We start from the raw sequence: 15,787 nt of genomic DNA, 5'->3' as shown, positions 1-15,787 counted from the left end.
AGTGTTGACAATAAAACGTTGGGGAAACGTATTTGGATGGTTTGACGTGACATCTTGTGATTCTTCCATCACTATGATAAGAATATGCCCTGGTTTGCCCACCGATCTAAGGAAGGTAAGGGTTACATGGAAAAGACCCCACCCCAACCTACAACTTGGAAGCCAAGCTAGCTAAGCCCAGGCTGCATCAGCCAGTCCTCACTGGCAACGCAGATGGAAGAGCGAGAATGAATGTGTTACTTCTCTGAATTGGGGGATAGTTTGTTACACCACATTACCATGGCAAGAAATAACCAAATTGCTGAAAGTGCTTATTTTCCCACATAACCACGCTGCAGAGAAGTGCTCATATGAAAACTGCTTCATTATAGGTTGTGCAGGGGAAATGAACCATGTCTTACAGGGTTTTAACTAGGGGAGACAGACAACAAGTACATGGGCAAATGAGTAGCAGGTTTGAAGCTAATGGTAAAAACACATTGAATATAGTCCTAGTGATAGAATTGTTGAGACACTTCTTTACTACAGAGGAAAGTCGGCATCTAAAAGGACTTTATTGAATTAAAAAAATTTTTTTTACATTTATTTATTTTTGAGAGACAGAGACAGAGCATGAACAGGTGAGGGACAGAGAGAGAGGGAGACACAGAATCCGAAGCAGGCTCCAGGCTCTGAGCTAGCAGTCAGCACAGAGCCCAACGCGGGGCTCGAATCCAGGAACTGTGAGACCATGACCTGAGCTGAAGTTGGATGCTCAACCAACTGAGCCACCCAGGCACCCTGGGCTTTACTGAATTTAAAAGCAACCCATAATCAGTTTGGGGATGGTTTAGGTAAGAATGCAAGGATGGCCTCCCAACGTGCCGTCATTCTGGTTTCATGATTGTGTGACTAACACTGCTGGGGGTGCAATATTAAATTATATTCCACTACACAACTGCCATGACCATAGTGAGTCCACACTGGAGAAGAGTCTCTGAGGATGTTTAGAGAGAAGAAAAAGGAAAGCTTTTGATTTTGATTTATGTTTAGCAATGCACTCAATTACCTTTAATTAGCCCTTCAAATTAATTTTGAGCAATTTTTCAACCATTTAATGTGCTGCCTCCTCTTTCTTTACCTTAGCCTTCTCCTAAAATAGAACCTTGGGGAAATAGATGACAGGCTGAAAAGTTGCAAAGCATGTTTCTCTCTCATTGTCCATTGAAACAACACTCTTTTAAAGGGTCTGCGTGTGGTCATGACCCCAGCCCATAGGCATCCCCTCCAAGGCACATCCATCCAAACGGGCTCATGCTGGACAGTCTGGAGTCAGAAGGACTCCTTCTCCTCTAGGACAGCCCTTCACCACCACCTGCAGTCTCTGAGCCAACTAATTGATAATAAATAGAAGCATTTTTACCGCTACAATAAAGGCTGATCTTTATATCTCAGACCTTTTGTCAGTTTGGGGGAAAACAAATGAGGTTTAAAAAAAATCTCTATATTTTATGGTTCGCATTCCCCACCACGAATTCGACTGAAGGCCTCCTGAGAAGAGACGGTCACGTGGTGCATCAGTCCTTTGATCACAGAAAGTATGAAATCATAAACTATAAGACCTGGGTGGGGTTGGATCCTAGGCAACATTATTAAGCTGAATGTCAGTGCCCTGCCTCCGGACTTTTTAGTTCATGCTGTTGAACTTAGCCTCTCCTCCCACTTGCTCCAGGTGTCCTTGTACCCCTGCGTGACCACAGGTGGCTCCTTTTCACCAGGTGTCAAGTAAGCCCCCGATTTCTAAGACTCTTTCTATGCCAATGCATCCAGGAGGCCCCCCTTTGTTACTGAACCTTGCACTATACAGTCTACTGTCTCTCTTATTACCTACCACTATATGTAACATATAGTTCAAATCCATGTGTTCATCTCTTCTCTACATAACTACATATATGTGGTGTAGAAGAAAGAAGAGCTCAGAAATCAGACAGACCTGAATCTGGGTCTTAACAATCAGTAGCTGAGATTTTGAACAAATGTCTTTACTTTTGTGAACCACGTCTATAAAAGGAATATAGATTGTATTTACATCCTAGGCTTTTCCAAATAAGTGAAACTAAATAAAGACCCCCCCCCCAATGAAGAGGACAGCACATACACATGCTGGTGACTGGGTAGTGTTATAACCCATATATAAACTGTAGTCTGTCTATAATCAAGAGCTACACAAGGTCACATTCTAGGCACTTTGAGAGTACAATCTCTCTCCTGGCTCTCCATACACTCAGGATCACTTTACCTATAGCTCTAAATTACCCCTCTACTAAAATAATTCAGTTTATAACTTGTGCAGCACAGAAAAGCATCATCGTTAAATTACACATCATATGCATAGGGATAAAGCTTGCAGAAAACTAGAATGTATAGTAGACTTGAATACTCAGTGAGGCAGGGATTGTTTTATCCCAGAAATATAGACAATTTCAAATAGGTTTTACATGAAAGTCCTTGAGCCAATCCCTGTAATGCTCTGCTGTCTTGCTCTTGTCTTCATCCACATTCAACTCTTCATGTAATCCCAAGATAAAGCTGTTAAAATATTGGTTATTTATTCCCTAATATTTGCCTCAGGGTCTCAGCTTCTATCCCAAAGTTTTAGTTAGGTATTTTCTTAAATAATGAAAATTTATTCAAAAAGAGAAAGAAAAATGCTTAGAAGAATTGCACTTTTTGAAAATTCTGTCACAGACAACACACATGTGCACATACCATATTATATTATATTACATTCTATTATGCAAATGCATATTAAAGGGGTATTCTGAGTCTCAGTTCTGTCTCAACTTTAAGCACTGGATTAGGAGTTCTAAATTTTTTTAATGTTTATTTTTAATAGAGATAGAACACAAGCAGAGGAGAGGCAGAGAGAGAGAGAGAGAGAGAGAGAGAGACAGACAGACAGACAGACAGACAGAATCAGAAGCAGGCTCCAGGCTCTGAGCTATCAGCACAGAGCCCAACTCAGGTTTCGAACTCACAGAACTGCAAGATCATGACCTGAGCCAAAGCTGGATGTTCAACTGACTGAGCCACCCAGGCACCCCTGAAGAAATACTTTGAAGCAAAGTTTAATGCATGTAATAGCTAGGATAATGAAACATTGACAGGATCTGCAAGTATCTTCAAATATGACCACTTCTTCTTTATTGCGATCTAAATGGCTATTCTAATTGTTGAAAGAATGCCAATAAGGCATCTCCTGTCCAACTTCATTTTAAGTATTCCAAATAATACTGTTTGGCCTCCTATTATTTGTGACTTGAAAGTTGACTTTTAAGTATCGTGATGCTTTGTTTAGAATTGCTTCTCTACCAACTAAACCCATCTATTAGAAGTCCTAATCTGGGGGCACCTGGGTGTCTCAGTTGGTTAAGCATCTTATAGTTCATGGGTTTGAGTCCTGTGTCAGGCTCTGTGCTGGCAGCTCAGAGCTTGGGGCTGCTTCAGATGCTGTTTCTCCCCTCTCTCTGTCCCTCCCCCAATCACACTCTGTCTCTCTCTCAAAAATAAACATTAAAAATTTTTTAAAGTATTTTTTCAAGTTCTAATTAAATTGTTAATGAAATAAATGATAGGAGGCCCTTCCTCAGCCCTGCTGATTTTATAAGCATAAAAATTAAAACTCCACTATCATTTTTGCCTCATACTTACTAGGGTCATGACAAATTGACTATCAGAGAATAAAATCTAATTAAAGATAACGAGACAAAATATTTGAACAAATCACATTTTAGGTCTACATCATAATAGATTCATGGAATTGAATTTGTAAATTGAAATTTTTTACTAAGACGTATGAACTGCAGTATTATCTGCAAAAACCAATCATAAGTCAACAGGATGATTTCCTTCTGCCACATGTGCACAGTCTCTTCCCCTTGCTAATTCTACTGTAGCAAAATGTGAATCGTGCATAAATCCTACACTGCCTAGGTCTTAACAGAAGTTAAATCTGAGTGAATTATCCATCCATGCAACTTTAATATCACTGGAACCAAAATTGGGAGGAAAACATCATAAAAATAAATATTTTGTATTCTCTTCTCTCTCTGGGTACAGATCCTTTGCCAAAATGCTTTACTCAAAAACTGGAAGAGTTAAACTATCATTCTGTCCTCAGGAATGTTACAATATATCTCCCTTTAGAGGCTCAAATTCATGCTTGTAATATGTTCAGGAAGTCACCTTTCTTAAAAAATTCAACTTACTCTGGCGCTTTTTGGAAATATTTATCGACCGTCAGGTAATCTACATGTTTTGGTACTGGTATGAAATCTAATAAATTAAAGCACTTATTTTATATATCCTAAAGACATTCTATTGTTTGTTTGTTTGGAAGGAGTACCAAGGAATAGAGTTATAGCACTGTTACATCTCTACAGGAAGGGCTCCGAACTAGACAACTTTCAGAGAAGTCATTCCACACAAATGTCTTCCCTTTTCACATAATAAAAATAACAAACAAAATAATAAACTAGGCCTCAATTCTTGGACATGTCAGGAGAATTAGATATGGATGAAAATTTCTAGCTCTCTGAGCATAATTTGAAATCAAATAAATCCAATGTCTATTTTTGGCAAAGCACTGCATTAAACACACAAAAATGAAAAAGATAAGGAATATATAGACCCTGCCTTTAGTATTCAGGGATGCACAAACAAATATTCAAAGCAGAAAGCAGGCAAAATGTATCCCTGAAGTTTCAGCGAACAATAGGAGATAAAGCGGCAACATTGGGTAATCACAACATTGGGGAACAGAGAGGATGAATCTCTGAAGGTTTGTTTTCTTTTTTATTGCTGGCAGTGGTTTTGTTTTTATAGGGATCTTTGAAAATGTATTATGAAGTATTCTGGAAACAGATGACTCAGTGGAATCATTATGGATGTCAATGGTTGTAACATGCATTAAAAGAGTTATAATCTTAAGAACCACAGGCAGTTACAGAAATAACTGCCCATGAACTACATGGTCCCCTGATTACATAACTTCTTTATTATCACATTGACTTTGCCCATCTCTTCTCCCACACTGTTGGAAGTCCATTTCCCCCATTTCCTCATAATATGCCATTTTTAATAGGCAAACATGGAATAAATTTAATTATATATCTCACCATTGTAAAGTCTCGACTGTAACTTAAAGAGGATCTGTTGAGGTAGTTTGGGGGTTTTCAGTTTGTTTCTCCATCTAGATCCTCCTACCTACTCCATGTATTTCTGGTTTAGAAGGTTCAAGGTAAGACAAAAGTCTTGTTTGTTTAAAACTTATAGGGTAATTCAGATTTCACATTTCAGAGTACTGCTCTAGGTTGTGTGTGTGTGTGTGCGCGCGCACGCACATGTGTATTTTAAGGTATCTTCTTTAAAACAATTATATAAGATTTAATCCAGAACAAAGTCAGATGGCCTTTTCTGAGAACTTTTTAATTGTTCTCCCCCTATCTCTCAATTACTTCACCTTAACCAGAAATGCAGCAAGGGTTCTTTCTAGAAGTCTTTGTTCATAGAAAAGCAACCCCATCATGTGGTATATTGCTGAAATTGCTCCTACAGGCACATAGGTTTAAGTGTATTTTCATACCCAAAGCAAATTTTTTAAAACTTATTAATTTATTTACTTATCTAATATTTGTTGAGAAAATACATGGTAGGCGTAATACTAGGTGACCAACAAAAAAGTTCAAAATCAATACTGTAATCTACTCACACCTGTGTTAAAATCTACACGTCAAAAATAAAGCTGGTTGGCCCCCAAGATATTGATTAATTCATTTCCATTCACAAGCCCCATCCGATTATTTTAATTAAAATACATGATTTGTGGTAGTTTGAACTCCCTAAAAAGTTTGTTTAATCAGAACTCGGACAAGGCTAGTTGACTGCTGCACCAGGATGACATATTACCCTAATAACGGGGACCTCTTCCATTCCTCTCTCAGAATACATTTGGTTAGAGAATGCCTACACAACCCAACAGAACAAAAACTTTCAAAATACATTTACTGACACTAAAACCCAAACCAACACTGGGTTTGATTTTTTTCTTAATTTCTTCTCCAGCACCTCCGAACATTTAAAAATAATGTTTTTTAGAGAGACGCCTGGGTGGCTCAGTTGGTTAAGCGTCTACCTTCGGCTCAGATCATGATCTCACAGCTCATGAGTTCGAGTCCCACATCAGGATCTGTGCTGATTCATTTTCTCTCTCTCTCTCTCTCTCTCTCTCTCTCTCTCTCTCTCTCTCTCTCTCTCAAATAAATAAATAAACATTTAAAAAATTAAATAATAATAATATTTTTAGATAAGTGACTTTACTATTAAAAACACCAGAAATATGAAGTGGGTTTGACTCCGATGTATAAATCATAGAGCAAAAGGATTACTCTACAAATTAGGCATCTGTTTTTTTTCTATAAATGAAATATTATCAGGGTTTTTCATACACAATGAATATTGAACCTAATTCCGTTTATTAATGAGAACCAATGCTCCTAGACGAGACCACTGTACTAAGAAAGGATTTTTGCAGATTTCTGTTAAGTGCACTCCTTAGTTTTCTTGGATAAAACAAAATCATTACATAAAAATTGATATTCTGAAATACACATTTACTTTAAAAAATGTTAAGGGGTTCAAAATTGAAAATAAAAAAGGACTTTAAAATCTCCTTCAGATGGAAACCACATGACAAACGCCATAACATGGCTGAACTGACAGTGGCATGCATTCTTATTAACCCTCACTTTCATTGTTTAAAGCAAGAATTTCTGTTAAAAAGAGGGGGGGTTAAATTTCATTTTACTGTCATGAAAACTCTGAATATTGAAATAAGCATCAAGTCATTTTTATCTCCAGTATGTACAAGGTTAGACTGTACAAATTTATCAAATACAGGAATAAATGTTTGAGGACTAGAGATTTCATCGACAATGGGAAGTTAGTAACGTGTTTCTGACGTAGCTGGCACTGAAACTCAAGAATTCTTCCAAAAGACACACACTCCAAGAGTAAAAATGAAAAGCATAAGAAGTTGCCTGCCCTGTCCAATCCAGTAACCACTAGCTACAGATAGATACTGAGTACTTGAAATGTGGCTACTGTAGCTAAGAAATTGAATTTTAAATTCCATTTAATTTTAATTTATATTAATTGTAAGCATCACATGTTATCAGTTCCTGCCACATTGAACAGTGCAGGCCTGGAATCATGTACTGTAGTTAGGTGTCATTTCATCTGTAATGTTCTTTAATCTCAGCCTTCTCTTTATGATATTCACATTTTTGGAGACTATATTTGGTGGGTCATAGCTCCTCTCCTCACCTGCAAATTCTTTCCAGAAACTTCTCTTTGGAATAAGTTTGTAGGATGTTTTTATTCTTGTGAATCCTGAAAGCTTAATACCAATCAAGTGGGCAACCAGCCCATAAAGGATGTTGCAAGAGATACAAAAAGCATCCCTGAAGACAAAGAATTGCCAAAGTCAGGGTAGAGCAGAGAGGAGAGTATGGACTTCAGGTGTATCCTCTGAGATCATGGGAGGCTATGGAGTAGCCATTGATGTGGCAGACAGGAGCCATGATCTCTCATTGGTTTGGACGCACTGAGTGCTCTGGCAGAAGGAAACAAAGCAAGGGAATAATACAGCATTTAATCTCAATAGTTTATGACCTTAATAGTGAAGCTATGAGTACTACAGCTCTAGGGACACCAGGGTATCTCTGGGGCACAGTTAAGTATCTGACTCTTGATTTTGGCTCAGGTCATGATCTCAGCCTCTGTGAGTTCCAGCCCCGTGTCAGCACAGAGTCTGCTTGGGATTCTCTCTCCCTCTCTCTCTGCCTGTCCCTGCTTGCAGGCACTTGCTCTCTCTCACTTGCTCTTGCTCTCGCTCTCTCTCTCTTTCTCTTTAAATATATAAATAAACTTAAAGTACTACATACCTGCTATATGCCTTGCTAATATAGGGAGATGAAACAGATACATGGAATCCATCAATGAAAATGGTATCATTAAATCATTTTAATAGAATAGAAAGGCCAATGGGAATTTCTATGAAAAGTTAGGAAGTAGAAGAAAAAACTGGGGATATTTTTCTAGAGTAACAGTAGGTGTGATTGGAACCAAACAAAATGTATGGTATATGTTGGTATACATGATTCTACCTGCTATCATAAAAGGTTGGACCATGTTAAAAAGAAGTGGTATTTGTATCACTCTGTTAATATACCCAAACCCACCCAATTGTATATTTTCAAAGAGTGAATTTTGTGCTATATAAATAATATTCTAATAAAGTTGCAGTAAAGTAATATATGAAAATTAAAAATAATAAATCTGCAGGGAAGAAAGAGGAACCTTTTGTCAAGGGAGGATGGTTTGGGGAGTGCAGGTTGAGCGAGGGATGTGGGAGCTGCCGGGCTCTGCTCACTCAGAGGAGAAGAAATTAAATGTCAGCTGGGAGAGTCATCAGGAAGATGACTTTGGGAAGAGAGAGGGAAGGATAGGAGAGACGAGGCTCTGCACAGGTGCAAGGGGGGATTTAAGAGCCGTCAAGGACAGAGCATCCCGCAGGGACTTTGGGACATGAGAAATACACTAAGCAGGGATTTTTAGGTCGTTTACTCATGGTGTTTCTATGCACCTGTCTCTTTTCCAGTCTTAAATGCTTTAGTAAATGTGACATTTCTCACTAATTCTTTTTCATCAATACAGATTCCTCAAGGGGTAAAAGGGTTAATTTGAGGCAAACACATACCACATGGTAAAGCTGAAGTTCTGGAGCAAGATGCTGACCTGTAAATCTCTGGGAATTAACAATTTAAACAAATCCAAGGAGAATTACGACTGTCAAAAACTGCGGGATTCAAAAGGTTCAAGATGGAATTTGCTATTAACTGTCCCTGACGGCCACAGTTATACAAACAGGCGCAGAGACAGGGACAGACATCTGCAGAAAATTGTTAAGATTTGCGGATCAGCAAATCTATCCAAGCATCTCTTTATGCCCCATGTTTCCACCAGCATAGGGCAAGTGCTCTGAGTCCCTGCAGCCCATCTCAGCCCGATGCCATCTTGCCTTCAGGAGGTATCTCTTCCTTTAGGTCAGAAAACGTTTCTCAAGCCCTTCTAGGAAGCAACGTTTTTCTCTAAAAAAAAAAAAAAAAGTGTAGTCCGTGCTGAGAAAACATGATCTCTCATGTAATTAAATCATAACAATGCTCAGTTTCAGTAGTTTATCCTTTTTTATAATATTTTTAATGCTTTTTTATTTACTTTTGAGACACAGAGACAGTGCGAACTTGGGAGGGTCAGAGAGAAGAGACACAGAATCTGAAGACAGGCTCTAGGCTCTGAGCTAGCTGTCAGCACAGAGCCTGACGTGGGGCTCAAACCCACGAACCGTGAGATCATGACCTGAGCCGAAGCCAGACGCTTAACAAACTGAGCCACCCAGGCGCCCCAGTAGTTTATCCTTTTAATAATTAAGCTTTAAGCATCAGAATTGTTTATCATATGACAGGCTAACCAGAATATTCCGTGTATATGTGTAAAATATACATAGCTCCATTTAGACGGCCATATGTAATTATAAAATATTTAGAAATGTTTTATTTCTGTATCTTCTGTAAAACAATAAGTAATATATTATGTTTATAAGTAGTTGTCATAACACTATGTATATATACATTTATAAATGCTTATCTTAACACTATTTATATACATGGTATATGAATACTATATTAATACTATGTAAATTAATATACTATGCAAGGGAGAGAGATTTCAAATATGATGCATATGTGTATTCAACAAAAAGAACTTTGTTAATTATTTTTAAAAATATAGAGAGGCAGGGGTGCCTGGGTGGCTCAGTTGGTTAAGCATCCAACTTCAGCTCAGGTCATGATCTGATGGTCCGTAAGTTCAGGTCCTGCATCAGGCTCTGTTCTGACAGCTGAGCCAGGAGACTGCCTCAGATTCTGTGTGTATGTGTGTGTGTCTCTCTCTCTCTGCCTCTCCCCTGCTTGCATTCTGTTTCTCTCTCTCTCTCAAAAATAAACATTAAAAAATTTTTTTAAATATAGAGAGGACAATAAAAATTTTAATGAAATGTGACAAAGTAGATGGGAAAAATCAAGAATTCCTTACCATATGATTCAAAAGAAGCAAAATTCTGTATACAATGCCAAATGCTTTGGTTAGAGAATGGACTATGTTAGAGAAGATGTCTCTGCATTCCCCAAACCAGGATGACTTGGGGGTTCCACGTGGGGTAGACACTGGGGGGAGTAGAACTGCTTGTATACTAAAGATGAAGAACCATGTTTCCACGGGCTCTTCTTGTGGCACAGCTGAGGTCAAGTTCAACTTCCTAAGGCATCAGTTCCATTTTCAACTTCCTGGGTGAGGGGGTCCTCTCCTTTGTTACTGTATTACTGTCAGAGTAATCCCCTGTTGCCTTATTTGTAAAACCAAAGGCGCAACCTGGTAAAGAAATCCTGGGGTCACAGCCAATAGAAACTGACTTTCTTTTCTTATTCCTCTCTTGACACTTCCAAACAAACTTTGTTGTCTCAGAAATACAGCTGAGATGAGAACTCGGAAAAGAACAGATCCCACGCCAAAGGCTGCCCTGTCCAACCATCATCCCTAAGCCCATGTGATTGTGGAGCCTTCCCGTGCAGACAGTCCTGAGTGAGAGGCGTGTGCCAAGGACACAGCAGATTTCACACTTAGTACTCTTACACTGATTTCATGATGGAATGGCAGTGGTGCTAAACAGACTAAATTACTAAAATGAATTTCCTACATTTCTTCATATGTTTTTTAATGTGACCACTAGAAAATTTAAAATTAAATATGTGGCTCTATTTTTATCTATGCAGAACAGCACTGGAATAGATGGCTTATAAAGTAAGAACTACAAATAGTGGAACATGGAGAAACATTTATCTTCACAGCTAATCAAACTAATGAAAACTTACCTAACCATTAGGTTTCAAGTTAGCAACGTATTTTAAAATGTTAATGCATGTAATTAGCAAGGACCTGATGAGATAAGCATGCTGACATATAGTCCTGATGAGGTTATAAATTATCTTTATTAATTTATCATATAAATTTATATTAAAGATTATATATAATTATTATGTGAATAAATTTATAAATTATAAACTCTTTCTTGAGAAAAACTGGAAAGGCATTTAAAAGCCTTTAAAATATTGGTTCCTTTTAACCAATTAACTTTAGTTCTAGAAGGTGATTATAAGGAAATGATCAGATTGACATAGTTGCAGTACTATTTATTTTAGGGTCATACTATAATACTTTGTATAATAAAAATAAGAAAATATTTAAATGAAATAGAGTTCATTCACATGATAGAATATTGCCCAGATTCTGGTCACAGCACATTTGTAATAGATGTTCATGCACTGCAATACAAAAATATGTTCATATTTGGCTATACACATCTAGCTAATATTCACCTTTTTCTTGAATATACTTTTTGTTATTTGACACAGAATTTGTAAACATTTGCTTGAATTACAGGAAGTAAAAATAAAGAAAAAGCTAATGAAGTGAATACAGTATTTGGTAACTACTTTTATTGCATCCTCTCTACTTTCTCTTTCAAATATCCTTAACTTAGAAATGTCTTCAATAGGGGCGCCTGGGTGGCTCAGTCAGTTATGCATCCAACTCTTGATTTAGGCTCAGGTCATGATCTCACAGTTTGTCAGATCGAGCCCCACATCAGGCTTTGTGCTGACAGCACGGAACCTGCTTGGGATCCTCTCTCTACCCCTCTTTCTGCTCCGCCCCTGCTTGCAGGATCTCTTTCTCTCAAAATAAATAAATAAGCATTAAAAAAAGAAATGGCTTAAATAGCTACATAGATCACTTAAACTCACTGCCTTTTTCTGCTCACATTTTTCCTAACAAACCAAGTGATTACTGAAGAACACTTTAGCCACAGATAAGCTCTCAAAAGTTTCTTTGAAAACACTAATGTTAATTTTGAAATAAATATTTTTTGTCTCTTATCAAGGTGTTAACATGGCCTATTTTTTCTAATCCATATAAATAGAATCACCTCACTAAATTTATGCCTTTATCTCCAACTCTCATTTTAATCTGTATTCCAGTTATATTTAATTAACATATTTTTAAATTTCTCACTGCCCCCCCCAAATCCGTGGCTTTAGGTAAGCATTTAAATACATAAATAGTGACTTACTTGACTAAATATAAAAACTCAGGTCAATAAGTATTGACATGAGAAACACATCAGGAGTTTTCTGACTGGTGTCTGATTTTGACCATAAATAACCTTACAATTTCTAATTCCTGTAATTTAGTGGATCATTGTTTAAATGTGGAAGGAATGTTTATAATCTTCTGGGTTATCGCTCACATTTGACAACATTCATAAGCTTCCAGAGTGTATCATGGCTGAATGAGCCAAGCCCAACCTTGGAATCAACGTCTTAGGGCCTTGGACTTGTGAGTTCACAGTTGTTTCCTTGAAGCATCATTTCAAAACCACTGAGTAAGATTCCACTTTTCTACATGGAATGACCGAAACGAAGGGTATGTGTTTCTTCTCAGGATCCTCGAAGAACTTAGAATGAATAAAAATCGGAATTGGACAAGTGAATGTGTGTCTGCAGACTTTTTTAACTTTTGTGACAACAAACACTTGCCTCAGTTTTACTCAGTGCACAGTTTTACTCATAAATGGCACTGCTCCTGAGAAATAACAGCTTGGGATTTGGAAGCATCTGGAACTGCATGGTCAAACAGCTCTAGCCGTGCACGGGGGCATGTCAAGCATTAAGACAGCAGAGAATGGTCTTCATCAAGTTGACATCCTTGAAAATTGAAACAGTGTTTATAAAATAGTAGGCATTCACATAGGCTGTTATTATTCTTTAATCTTACATACAGTCAACAAAAGTGTGGTATTCAGGAAAATATTCTTGAGTCTTCAAGCTGGTGGAATGAGTGTTTCCCCCAATAAACAAGAGCTATATTTCTTAATTAATTGAGCCATACCATACTTAAAATAAAATCCACTCATGATAAGCACATATTTCAATGAAATTCGACAATGTATATACTCATGATATAAATTTCCTTCAAAGCCCTGATTGTACTTCACCCCAATTATTTTGTTGTGTTGGGATTTAATGCCATTCAATTCATTTCCTCTTCAGTCCATGGGTGATTTGGAAGAGCGTATTTTACATTCCAAATATGTTGAGGTTTTGCAGATGGCTTTCAGTTTTACATTTCTACTTTCAGTCTCTTGTGGACAGAGTATATGCTCTGTGTGATTTAAGTTCTTATAAATTTACTAATTTTTTATTGCCTCAGAGTCTAGTTATCTTAATGTTCTCTGCCACTTGAATGTGTTTTCTTCTCTTTTTGTACTGTTCCATAAATGTCAGTCAGGTCATGTGGGTAGTGTTGTGTAAATTTTCCATACCCTTATTGATTTTTTCTGTTGACTCAGAACCTCTGAGTTATGAGAAGGGGCATTTCCATCTCCATACACAATTGTGGTTTCATCTATTTTTTCTTTCGGCTCTGTCAGTGGTGATTCACACATTTACAAGCTGGGCTGTGGGGCTTACTTATTTAGGATTACTATGTTTTTTTAATAAATTGTTCCTTTCTATCATTTTTATACTTTACTCTTTACCCTCGATAATATTTTTGTCTTGGAGTATAACTTGTTTACAAAACATTATAATGATTAATATTTGGAGATTCTGTAATTTTTCATTCTCTTGCTCTCAACCTATTGTGCTCTTATGTTTAAAGTGTGTTTCTTGGGGCACCTGGGTGGTTCAGTTGGTTAAGGGTCCAGCTTTGGGTCAGGTCATGATCTCACAGTTTGTGGGTTCAAGCCCCATGTCAGGCTCTGTGCTAACAGCCAGCAGTATTCTGTATCTCCCCCTCTCTCTGACCCTCCCTTGCTCGCACTGTCTCCCTCTGTCTCTCAAAAATAAAGACATAAAAAAAAATTTAAGTGTATTTCTTATAGGCAGCATATGGTTGAGTTTGGAGTGGTTTCTTTTTTTTTATCCATTCTGACAATGGAGGGTTTAGTTCATTTACACTCATGGTAAGTATTGATACAGTTGTATCTTGGTGGAGCATGTTAATATTTAAAAAATTTATTTCATCTATTTTTTTTGTTTTTCCCCCCTACCCACTTCTCTGGCATCCATTTGGCTGAATTGAGTATTTTTAATCTATTCTTTTAATATACTGATGTGCTTCTTTATTTTTATTTTTGCTGGTTGTCCTAGAGTTTATAGTAGAATCTATAAGTTATCATAATATATCTTTAAATACTCTGCCTCTTCATGGATAATGTAAAAATAATGTACTTTAACTCACCCTGTTCCAAACTTTATGCTCTCACTGTGATATGTATATGCTACAAGCTCCAAACCGTAGATTATTAATTTTATTTTAGTCAATATTTTTTAGTTTTACTTTTTAAGTTACCATATAAAGAACTGACTTCATTTTAATTTTTGTGTATCGTTCTTTGGGTTTTGTAGTTTGGTTTTGTAGTTTCTTTGGGCTTCAACATATGTCTGTATTTGTGTAATCACCACAGAACACAGAGTTATCAGAACACAGAAAAGCTCCAAACTGCCCCCCAAAGTTCCTGTGCTACCAAGTTGTAAATGAACCCTGTGGTGGTTAATTTTATGCATCAACTGGGCAGGGTGCCCAGGTGTTTGGTCAAACATTACCCTAGGCATTTTTCTATGAGGGTGTTTGCAATGAGTTTAACATTTACATCAGTAGACCTTGTAAAGTAACTCACCCTCTCTAATGTGAGTGAGACCCATCCTACCAGTTGAAGGCCTGTAAAGAACAAAAAGGTGGACATTCGTCTTAGTAAGAGAAAAATTTCTCCTATCTACTGGCTTTTAAACTAGAATGTCAGCTTTCTCCTGTCTTTGGACTCAAACTGACACCTCACGGCTTCGAGCGTCTGGAGCATGCCTCCGTCTTCAGGCCACCCCATTCACTGTCCTGGGTCTCCAGCTTGTCAACACATCCTGTGGGTCTTGGGACTTCTCAGCCTCTGTGATCATATAGCCAACTCATGTGACTGGCAACAGAATAGTGCTTCTGTTTCTCCAGAGAACCCTAAGGCATATACCCAACCCCTCGTCCCTGGAAACCCCTGTTCTCCATCCCTATAGTTACATCTTTTTGAAAATGTCATATACAGTAAATGAAACAAGAGCATCTATCATCTTTTGGGATTGACTTATTTTGCATAAAACGTATGTGAAATTTAAGCAGGTTGTTGAATATACCAGTAGTTTGTACCTTTATATTATTCATAATATTTTATTTTATGGACAAGAAACTGTTGACCCATTACCCAGTGGAAGAGCATTTGAGTGCTTTCTGTTTGAAGCCACTGTACTATAAATGCTATGCATACTTGTGTGTAAGTTTTTGTGTGAGCATAAGCTTTCAGTCCTCTAGCGCAGAGCTCCAGAAGGGGGAGGGATAGGTTTAACCTTGTAAGAAACTGTCAAGTGATTTTCTAGTGACTGTACCATTCATTGTTTCTACCAGCAATATGCACGAGCTATAGGTGTTCTTGATCCTTCCCAGAACCTGGCAGTATGAGTATTTTCTAGTTTTACCACTCTAACGTACACACGGTAGTATTTTATCTGGGTTTCAGTTTGGATTTCCC

The sequence above is a fragment of the Suricata suricatta genome, chromosome 7 (genome assembly GCF_006229205.1).
Source record: "Suricata suricatta isolate VVHF042 chromosome 7, meerkat_22Aug2017_6uvM2_HiC, whole genome shotgun sequence".
In the NCBI taxonomy this organism is placed as follows: domain Eukaryota; kingdom Metazoa; phylum Chordata; class Mammalia; order Carnivora; family Herpestidae; genus Suricata; species Suricata suricatta.
The sequence above is the reverse complement of the archived record's forward strand: the minus strand, read 5'-3'. Positions refer to the sequence as shown.